The 10,000-nt window shown below is 59.9% G+C and overlaps 2 non-coding genes and 1 pseudogene across 2 annotated transcripts in view; all 3 read right to left on the bottom strand.

Moving 5' to 3' along the window:
• LOC145273137 (large subunit ribosomal RNA) overlaps positions 1-2,498 on the bottom strand; it is a 5,721-nt gene extending 3,223 nt beyond the window's left edge. Inside the window, exon 1 of the ribosomal RNA XR_013866169.1 lies at positions 1-2,498. This exon is cut by the window's left edge and continues 3,223 nt beyond it. This is a non-coding gene — a ribosomal RNA (large subunit ribosomal RNA).
• A 595-nt stretch (positions 2,499-3,093) lies between these two features.
• LOC145273309 (5.8S ribosomal RNA) lies at positions 3,094-3,251 on the bottom strand. Its single transcript, XR_013866305.1, has one exon. It is a non-coding gene; the product is annotated as a 5.8S ribosomal RNA (ribosomal RNA).
• A 395-nt stretch (positions 3,252-3,646) lies between these two features.
• On the bottom strand, positions 3,647-6,017 carry LOC145273421 (small subunit ribosomal RNA; annotated as a pseudogene).
• Between the last annotated feature and the right edge of the window lie 3,983 nt (positions 6,018-10,000).

Raw genomic sequence — 10,000 nt, 5'->3', positions numbered from 1 at the left:
GCGCCATCCATTTTCGGGGCCGGTCGATTCGGCAGGTGAGTTGTTACACACTCCTTAGCGGATTCCGACTTCCGTGGCCACCGTCCTGCTGTCTATATCGACCGACACCCTTTCGGGGATCTCATGGGCGTCGCGTTAGGCACCTTAGCCGGACGTTTGGTTCATCCCACAGCGCCAGTTCTGCTTACCAAAAGTGGCCCACTTGGCACTCGCATTCGAGGTGACCAACCGCCCAGCGAAGCGTGCTGGCGGCGGCGGCCGGATGGGTCGGCTCCGTCGTTCGGGAGAGTCGGCCCGTTCCACCCGTTCCGAGTTCGAGAGTAGGTCGAGGCCGTGAACGGCCCCGGGGCCTCCAATCGTTCGCTTTACCGGATGGAATTGCGACGATCGAGCGCCAGCTATCCTGAGGGAAACTTCGGAGGGAACCAGCTACTAGACGGCTCGATTGGTCTTTCGCCCCTACACCCGGTTCCGACGATCGATTTGCACGTCAGAGGCGCTTCGGACTTCCACCAGAGTTTCCTCTGGCTTCATCCCGACCGGGCGTGGATCGCCATCTTTCGGGTCCCTGGTCGCTCGCTACGCCAGAGTCGGCCGAGTCGTACTCGGAAAAAGGGGAAACCGACCCGGGGGTGATGCGCCCGCGCGCAGCGCCTAAACTCGACGACAAAATAGGACTAGTTCAAGCCGCGGGATCTCACCGATGGGCGGAAGGAGGATATGGAAGCTGGCGCCCGGCAATTCCCCTTTTTGGAAGATGCGCCGGTCCCCTCTCGGGGAGGAGGGAAAAACAACCGCACGTCAGCCACGAGCCTTCCCTCTCCTATCTCTCTCGGGAAGAGAGAAAAAAGGAAAAGTTGCGGGCACCGCAGCAGCGACGGCGGAAGGCCGAAAACGCCGCGCCGGCGGGATCGGGCACGGCTCGGAGGCGGGTGAGGCGAGGAGAAGACGACGGCACGAGACCGACGACACCCCCCGACGACCCCCGGACGACTTTGCCACGACACCTCTCCCGATCGACGCCCTCCTACACGCTCTCTCGCTTTCGCTTCGCCTTCGGGGTTAGTCAGAGGTGGCCCCTACGACTCGCGAACGGCCAGGACTCCTCGGTCCGTGTTTCAAGACGGGTCGGGTGGGTTGCCGATGCACGTCGCTGACCCGGGGTGGCGGGCGGCTCGAGTAAAAAAGCGTCGCCGAGCGACCTCTCCGGAAACGGAAACGGGCGCGGGCGGGGTTGCCCCCGACAAGAACCCGAAACGTCGGCGAGGTGCGTGACGGCGAGGCCGCGCCAGTCCTATCCCGCCTCTCATCGCGCACGCGCCCGAGACGGTGGGGCGCCTAAGGAGCGACACACAGAGTGCGTCGCCCGCACGCGACTTCCGGCGGGATCAAAACGGACCGGCTCGCCACGTGTAACGGATCGTGTCAGATTTCCTCCGTTCCCGGCAGAAAGGGGCAGTTACGTTCGCGGGCCCGACGGCCGGTGGCCCCCGACTTCACAAGGTGGGAAGACGGGGGTTTTCAGGGTGATGAAACGCCTGCCGCCTACGGAAAAAAACCCGCGTGTTCGACCTGCACGCCGGGAACGGGTCGCGACGACGGACCGGAGGGGAAGTGCGTCCGGTGCCGGCCGCGCGGAGGTCGCGCCGAAGCGCCCGCGCCATGATTACGCCGAGCGATGAGAAGGGGACGGGTGCAGCGGAGTCGCGCGCGGAGGGAGCAGGAGGAAAGAAGAAGCGGCGGCGACGGATGCGGCGGGTTAGGGCCCGGCGGCAGCAGCGATCGAGAGGACGAGTCCCCTCCGTCGCAGCCAACCGACGCAGCCACCTACCGACGCCGCGGTCGTCACCACGTTTCCCTTCCCGCTATCCACGCGGCCCGTCTCCTTCGTCGGCGACGCGGGCACAAAAGCTGGCCCGCGGAGAACGAGTTCCCCGCGGACACGACGAACGACGACCTGTGCCGCGACGGCCTCTCTTTCAAGAACACACATCGAGTTTGGGCTCGAGCCTAGGCAGCACCGGACTGAGTCCCCCCGCGATCGCGGTGAGCGGTCCCACCCGTTTACCCCTGGGCGGTTTCACGTTCTCTTGAACTCTCTCTCCAAAGTTCTTTTCAACTTTCCCTCACGGTACTTGTCGACTATCGGACTCGTCCCGGTATTTAGCCTTGGATGGAGCTTACCACCCGATTTGGGCTGCGTTCCCAAGCAACCCGACTCTCGGATCGAAGGCCGTCGCTCGCCGTCCGCACCGAATGGGCCTGGCACCCGCCGCGGGCGGCCCCGATCGAGGGAACTCCGAACTATGCGAGACGAAAACGAACGGCTGCCTTCGACCCATGCGCCACACGTCCCGAAGCCTTTAACTTGCGACGGGATTCGGCGTTGGGCTTCTCCCGGTTCACTCGCCGTTACTAAGGGAATCCCGGTTGGTTTCTTTTCCTCCGCTTAGCGATATGCTTAAGTTCAGCGGGTCGTCTCGTCCGAGCCGAGGGCGGCGGTTTTTAGTAGAGTGTGGTGTTTGGAGGAGAGGAATCTCGATCGGTACCCTCCGTGTGACGACGGCTGGCCGATATAGCGCCCGTCCGACCGAAAATGAAGAAGCCAACAATTAAAAAAAAAGCGTGGGTCCTCCCCATCCGACGTTGCCTACGACGCGGCCACCTTTTTACGGTGCGACGGCCGTGCTCGTCGCGCTGCTCGAGGCGTCGCTGAGAGACACCTTCATGAGGCAGAGAGCGAGACGAGCAGGCGGCGCTTACGTCGGCAGTCGGTTAGGTCGGTGCTTTTTTTTTTGTTTTGTTCTCCCTTCGGCTGCTTTCGGACAGACTCCTCCTGCTCCTCCTCCACAGTGTTTCTTCACGCGGTCGAAAAGGGAAAAGACTCCGCGGTCTGCCAGCGGGAGACGAAGGAGGAGGCCGGAGAGGGTTTTAAAAAAAAAAAAGACATTGAAAGGAGTCAATTCTTTTTTTATTTTTCTTCCCCCTCGTCACTCGCTCCTGCGACGTCCCGGTTACCACCGTGCCGAGGACCGGGCGGGCACGGGGACGGCAAGATGTCGTTTCGTTAACGGAGAAAGACATGTAACGTTCCGCCTCTCGACCGGACGTGGCCCCGAGACAAGGGATCTCGGGGCCGCAATGTGCGTTCGAGGTGTCGATGTTCACTGAGTCCTGCAATTCGCATCAGTTCTCGCGGCTGGCCGCGCTCTTCATCGACGGACGAGCCGAGTGATCCCCCGTCCAGGGTTCAGCACTTGGGTTTTTTATATTAGTTTTTGTTTATATAGATTTAGTAGTGTGCGAGGAGGTCTGTGCGAGGAGGCGTGACGGCATTGCAATGTCGCGAGTAGTTTGTTTTTAGCTAGCGGCGGTGGCACAGCGGCTGCAAAAAAAACAAAAAACGATAAAGCGGCGACAAGGCAAAGAAGAAGCGGCCATCACTTGCGGTGGGCGAAAAAACAAACAGGTGGTAAGACGCGGAAGCAAGCAAGAAGAGCTGGGGCTTTAAAAACCTCCGCGTCACCACAAATCTATCTCTCGCTCCGCCTTTTATAGGTTTGTTTGCGCGCATTCGAGGCGTTGACGCCGACAGACAGAGGAGGTAGGCCGGAAAACAACAAACCAGTCTCGAACGGGAAAACGGTAATGATCCTTCCGCAGGTTCACCTACGGAAACCTTGTTACGACTTTTACTTCCTCTAAACGATCGGGTTCGGTCGTCTTCTCCAGGCATCGAACGCCGAGGCGTAGATGCACGAGTGTCGTGACGGACACGTCGCGCACTGCCCGGCGGCGTCGTCGGCCAGATCCGAGGACCTCACCGGACCGTTCGATCGGTAGTAGCGACGGGCGGTGTGTACAAAGGGCAGGGACGTGATCGACGCGGGCTGTTGACCCGCGCCTACCGGGAATTCCTCGTTCACGGGGTTGGTTACAGGCCCCGATCCCTATCACGGGAGGTGGTTCAGAGGTTTCCCAACCCTCTCGGGCCGGGGCGAAGTCCCCGCTGATACCTCCAGTGTAGCGCGCGTGCGGCCCCGGACATCTAAGGGCATCACAGACCTGTTATCGCTCCGCCTCGTGTGGCTTTCTGCCACCCGTCCCTCTAAGAAGTGCGTGAGAAAACCGACCCGGACCCGAGCGCCACGGAGGACGCCGAGCCCGCCGTAAAAATCACTGACATCGGCGCACTAGTTAGCAGGCCGGAGTCTCGTTCGTTATCGGAATCAACCAGACGGATCGCTCCACCAACTAAGAACGGCCATGCACCACCACCCACCGAATCGAGAAAGAGCTATCGATCTGTCAATCCTACCGGTGTCCGGACCGGGTGAGTTTTCCCGTGTTGAGTCAAATTAAGCCGCAGGCTCCACTCCTGGTGGTGCCCTTCCGTCAATTCCTTTAAGTTTCAGCTTTGCAACCATACTCCCCCCGGAACCGAACTCTGGTTTCCCGCAGGCTACCCGCCGGGTCATGGAAGCGAACGCCGGCGGATCGCCGGTCGGCATCGTTTACGGTCGGAACTACGACGGTATCTGATCGTCTTCGAACCTCCGACTTTCGCTCTTGATCGAGGAAAACGTGCTTGCCACACGCCATCGCTGCAGTTCGTCTTGCGACGATCCAAGAATTTCACCTCTAACGTCGCAATACGAGTGGCCCCGACCGCTCCCTTCGATCATTGCCTCGCCGTAGACGGAGACCGACAGACGTAGACGAGGCCCTCTTCCATCATTCCATGCTTATCGTATGCAAGCTTGAACAGCCCGCTCTGAGCACTCTAATTTTTTCAAAGTGAACGTACCGGCCGCCGCGGACACTCGGTTAAGAGCACCCTTGGAGGAGAAACCGCCGACCGCAACACGCGCGCAGACAAGACACGAAGCAGGGACTCGGAGCGGACCGGGGGGTTCAAAAAAAAAGAGGAACGCGCGGAAAGGGAGAGGGAGAGAAGCGCGGGGGTCAGAGTGCGGGGATGCGAATGAACACACCCAAACACACACACGTAGCACCCCCCCGTTAGACTACTCCCGGAACCGAACCGACGACCACTTGTTTTTTTTTTCCCGGATCCCGATCACGACCTCCTCGTCCACCTCGCCGGCAGGACCGCGTGGCGGGTATGCTAGCGGTTGACACCGGCGGAAAGGGCCGGGAATGCGAACGGACGACCAAAGTCAACGACGGACGATGGCGCCGCCGCCCCGGGGCCGCTTGCGCGACCACGAACCCGAGTTCGGACTACGAGCTTTTTAACCGCAACAACTTTAATATACGCTACCGGAGCTGGAATTACCGCGGCTGCTGGCACCAGACTTGCCCTCCGGTTGGTCCTCGTTAACGGATTTGAAGTGTACTCATTCCGATCGCGGGGCCTCGACAGAGTCCCGCGTCGTTATTTTTCGTCACTACCTCCCCGTGCCGGGAGTGGGTAATTTGCGCGCCTGCTGCCTTCCTTGGATGTGGTAGCCGTTTCGCATGCTCCCTCTCCGGAATCGAACCCCGATTCCCCGTTACCCGTAGTAACCACGGTAGGCACTTAACCGACCGTCGACAGTTGATAGGGCGGACCCTCGAGAGACCCGTCGCCGGGCGTGAAAGCTCGTGCGATCGACCAGTGAGTTATCCAGAGTCACCAAAGCGGAGCGCGCCGCCCTATGAGCCCCGCCACCGAACGGACCCGCGAGCGGGAACGCCGACGACGGGAGGACGGAATGACGCGCATCGGTCTCAGTCTAATATGTAGCGCCGCGACCCGGAACGGCCGACGCGGGTGCCAGCGCGCGAGGCGTGGCGACGACGGCGCGCCGACCGATCGCGGCCTGTGTCACATGTATTAGCTCTAGAATTGCCACAGTTATCCATCGCCTCCGAGGAGGAATACGGTCCCGAGGATTAGGTCCGGTTCCTGAGCCATTCGCGGTTTCGCCCGTTCTAATGCGTGGCGTGAACTTACACTTGCATGGCTTAAGCTTTGAGACAAGCATATGACTACTGGCAGGATCAACCAGGTATCGTTGGAATTTGGGACTTTGTTTCGACAGAACGACAGACCGACCGACCGACCGACCGACCGACATAAGACAGACAACTACAACGACGGGCACGTGTTTATTTGTTTTTCGAGGAGGTTCGCCGTCAGTAGAAGCGCGCTGCCCGCGCTGATGGCCTCTTTTTTGTTTCTCCCCTGACTTGGACCGAGACCGAGACTCAAAGAACGAAAGCGACCAACGTCGACAACAACAACGACAACGGCACCCTTGACAGCGATACATACGACAAACGACAAGCAGCACGACGGCAGTGCACACGGACATCGAGGGTCAAGGTGCAGACTGAACTCGCCGAGGTCGTCGTCATCGTGGTCGCCATCGATTCCGTCTCGTCGTCGTCGTCGTCAACGTCCACGTCACAGCCGGCCGAGAAGAGAGAACAGACGACAGCGTCGACAACAACAACATCGACAACGGCACCCTTGACAGCGATACATACGACAAACGACAAACAGCACGACGGCAGTGCACACGGACATCGGAGGTCAAGGTGCAGACTGGAATCGTCGAGGTCGTCGTCATCGTGGTCGCCATCGATGCCGTCTCGTCGTCGTCGTCGTCGTCTTCGTCGTCGTCGTCGTCATCAACGTACCAACCGACCGAGACGAGAGAGCAAGCAACAACGTCGACAACAACAACGACAACGGCACCCTTGACAGCGATACATACGACAAACGACAAACAGCACGACGGCAGTGCACACGGACATCGGAGGTCAAGGTGCAGACTGAACTCGTCGAGGTCGTCGTCATCGTGGTCGCCATCGATGCCGTCTCGTCGTCGTCGTCGTCTCCGTCGTCGTCGTCGTCGTCGCCAACGTCAACGTCAACATCACAGCCGTCATCGGGGAGGAGCTGGACCAGGGCAGCGGCGGCGTAAATTTTCCCGTCACCTTCGTCGTCGCCTTCGTCGACCGACCGACCGACCGGCGTCGTGTTCGTGCTCGGAAAACCGAGGAGAGACAACGTGCACATGGCGCGTTCTCGCAAGCGGCTCCTCGGTCCGATTTTTTTGGGCGGCTTTTTCGAGCTTTTTTTTTTTCTCACCCTTTCGTCCGTGCGACGGCGAACGTTAGGGGAAAAAAAAAAAAAAAAAAAACGACAACAACGCGGCGGACCGGGCGAACAACATCGTCGACACACACGACATTGACGACCGGTCCCCCTTTTCACAATCGCATCGAGATAAAAACGAACGAGTCCGATTCGAGCACCGAGTCGCGAGCGGGAGGACTGTCGGTGCAAGTATCGATCACTGACGTGAGCGCTTCGCCGGACAGAGGATGGCTCATCCGGCAGCCGTGCAAATCGACGGTATGGGAAGAACGAACAAGAAGAGCAACGACTTGATCGGCGGCTTGGGAACTGCGGACGGTGAAAACGGGTTAATCGACTGCGACCACGACTGCTCGATCGATCTTCTTTGGCGCTAACAAAGGTGGAGGTGGCGCAAGAAGGGACTAGCGCTATCACCGTCCACGTATCAGAAGATGCGGCGGCAGACGTCGACGCTTATGCGTTGTCGGACGAGAAGTCGCTGCAGCACGTGTACCGCGAGCGGGACGTCCAAGGTTTTGCCAGACGGAAAGAAATCGGGTGTCAGCGAACGTTCACACGGCTGTGAGATCGGACGCTGACAGGAGTAGGAGGCGGCAGGCAGGCGGCGGTTACGGCGGCGGCGCCTGCTGCTGCTCATCCTCCTGTTTGCTGCGGCGACTTCCAGGACGGGAGAGCATCGAACAACGTACGTATGGTTACAAGGGGATCAGGATCTACATAGTGCATCCCCCGCGGCTATTTTTGTTTGTTTGTTCGCTCGTTCGTTAATTCGTTCGTTCGTTCGTTCGTTCGTTACAATGTACGTTTTTCCGTTCGACGGCGGCAGAGAGCGGCGGCGTTTCTCCCTAATCCGGAGGATTTATCGGTCGCACAGCGATGGGTCGTTCGGCCGATCATCGAAAGATTCGCAGGTAGTGGTTGAATGGCAGAACGGCAGCAACAACAGCGGCGGCTGAGAGCGGCGAACGCTGAGGCGGAAGCAGAAGCTGCAGCAAACGTATCGGCTAAACATGGTGGACATAGATATGGCTGACGACGCGGGTACCACGACGACTATGGAACCAGGAAAAGGAGCCGTTAGTTGTTCCAACATATCGTTCGACACGTCGAGCAGCCCTAGGTCCACGGAGAAGCACACACACGTACCACGTATTATAACCTAACGACGATGAGCGGGCGCACGGTTGGCAGGAACGAAGGCGGCGGATCAAAACAAGTTGGAGCGCGGGGCGACAGCGATAACGGTGACAGCCCTAGGCGGCGGAGATGCCACTTTCTGACGCCTTTGCGACAAGCCCGTAGAGACGTTCCGGACCACCACGAGGCAAAGAGTCGCTGCTCCGACGAACCGACACACCAAAGTGTGCTTCCTACCGAACATGTTTTATAAAACTTTCAAACTGGAAAACCCCAGAAATGGTGTTGGTATTTGTCCAGACCCACCTCCGACACCTGAAAATGGTGGTCAAAAAAAACGTCGATTATACGAAGCGACATTTCTGGTCGGCGATTTTCCAGTTTTACGCCTACTGCCACATGGGGATGTCGGTAGGCGTCGCAAAGTGCCTTCTCGTAGGCTAGGCACACCAGGACTTTGTCATTTTTTTCCCCCTCGACATTCCTGGTCCGGTCTATTCCGATTTTACACCTACCGCCATGTGGGGGTGGCAGTAGGCGTCGAAAAGTGCCTTCTCGACCGCTAGCGACACCACTACTTTATCGAGCTCTGGAGGCCCGCACACCGACCCGGGGGCCGCGGAGTCGACCCCGGGGGCCTCCGCCTCTCGCCGCCGCTCACTTGGACGCCTTCCGCAACCTGTGGTCCCGCTCGGGGCCGCCGGGAGCCTCGCCGACCTGACCGGTGTCGGTAGGCGTCTGGAAGCGCCCGGCCGACCTGGACGAGGTCCCCCTGGCCCCCGGGGGACACCCCTTAGTTGGATGGGGGTGCTGTCCCGGGCACACATGCAACCCGCGGCCGCCTACCGACAGCCCCCGTCGCTCGATCGCTACTCCTTTCCAACATATGTCGGAGAAGCCGGGCGGTTGTGAAACCCCAGAAATGGTGTTGGTATTCGTCCAGACCCACCTCCGACACCTGAAAATGGTGGTCAAAAAAAACGTCGATTATACGAAGCGACATTTCTGGTCGGCGATTTTCCAGTTTTGCGCCTACCGCCATGTGGGGGTGGCAGTAGGCGTCGAAAAGTGCCTTCTCGACCGCTAGCGACACCACTACTTTATCGAGCTCTGGAGGCCCGCACACCGACCCGGGGGCCGCGGAGTCGACCCCGGGGGCCTCCGCCTCTCGCCGCCGCTCACTTGGACGCCTTCCGCAACCTGTGGTCCCGCTCGGGGCCGCCGGGAGCCTCGCCGACCTGACCGGTGTCGGTAGGCGTCTGGAAGCGCCCGGCCGACCTGGACGAGGTCCCCCTGGCCCCCGGGGGACACCCCTTAGTTGGATGGGGGTGCTGTCCCGGGCACACATGCAACCCGCGGCCGCCTACCGACAGCCCCCGTCGCTCGATCGCTACTCCTTTCCAACATATGTCGGAGAAGCCGGGCGGTTGTGAAACCCCAGAAATGGTGTTGGTATTCGTCCAGACCCACCTCCGACACCTGAAAATGGTGGTCAAAAAAAACGTCGATTATACGAAGCGACATTTCTGGTCGGCGATTTTCCAGTTTTGCGCCTACCGCCATGTGGGGGTGGCAGTAGGCGTCGAAAAGTGCCTTCTCGACCGCTAGCGACACCACTACTTTATCGAGCTCTGGAGGCCCGCACACCGACCCGGGGGCCGCGGAGTCGACCCCGGGGGCCTCCGCCTCTCGCCGCCGCTCACTTGGACGCCTTCCGCAACCTGTGGTCCCGCTCGGGGCCGCCGGGAG

The sequence above is a fragment of the Euprymna scolopes genome, unplaced genomic scaffold, assembly GCF_053919585.1.
Source record: "Euprymna scolopes isolate OS-2025 unplaced genomic scaffold, ASM5391958v1 sca1, whole genome shotgun sequence".
Lineage (NCBI taxonomy): Eukaryota > Metazoa > Mollusca > Cephalopoda > Sepiida > Sepiolidae > Euprymna > Euprymna scolopes.
This window is presented reverse-complemented; position numbering and strand designations above follow the sequence as displayed.